Below are 971 nucleotides of genomic sequence, written 5' to 3' on the forward strand. Positions count from 1 at the left end.
GTGTGTGTGTGTGTGTGTGTGTGTGTGTGTGTGTGTGTGTGTGTGTGTGTGTGTGTGTGTGTGTGTGTGTGTGTGTGTGTGTGTGTGTACTGATAAAAAATAATAAATATTTATACAAAAATTTAATTGGATTCACTTACTTATTATTGACTTAAAATTGCAGAAAAATATAGTCATTTTGCTGCATAAGATCAATTATAAGATTATTATAACAATAAATTTTATTATAATAAATATTTGTTGTTTGTTTTTTTTGATTTTAGAACGTATTCAAAAGTGAACATTTTTTAAATGATATTGGCTGATTAAATGTTATTTTATAAGAAAATCTTTTGATTTTTCAAATTATATACAGATATTATACAAACACAAATCATATAAACTATGAATCATATAAACTATGAATATATATATATATATATATATATATATGAATCGCACAGAAGTAGCAATAGATGTATCAATGATGACATATACATCGATGACTGATATTGTCTTGTTTGACATTTTTGCACAAAAAATAAATTTTCTTATTAAACGTAATATATTCTATAATTATATATAATTTGAACAAATCCATTTAGCAGTCAAATAAATTCAAATATTATTATTTTTTTGACCTGAAAAAGTAATTTGCTCTCTTAAATGCCTTTCTCTGAAAGGCTGCAAAGACGTGCTTGGAAAATCCGCTGTTTCAAGTATCAAATGCAATCGGGATGATGCTGCAGGAAGAAGAAGAGAGGATCAAAGCGACACGACGGCTCACGTCGTGCGCATACTCCGGAGGCGCCGTTGGAGACCCGCTGCTGCACCTGCAAGCCGAGGTTGCCGTAGCCGAGGATTGGCCATTCGGCAGTTGGACCTTGGCGTGCGTGGCGTGAAAATGTCGACTCCTGACTGTACTGGTGGCCGCGCATACATATAGGACGAAGGGGTTGCCGGGGGAGAGAGAGAGAGAGAGAGAGAGAGTA

The sequence above is a fragment of the Atta cephalotes genome (genome assembly GCF_000143395.1).
Source record: "Atta cephalotes unplaced genomic scaffold scaffold00021, whole genome shotgun sequence".
NCBI lineage: Eukaryota > Metazoa > Arthropoda > Insecta > Hymenoptera > Formicidae > Atta > Atta cephalotes.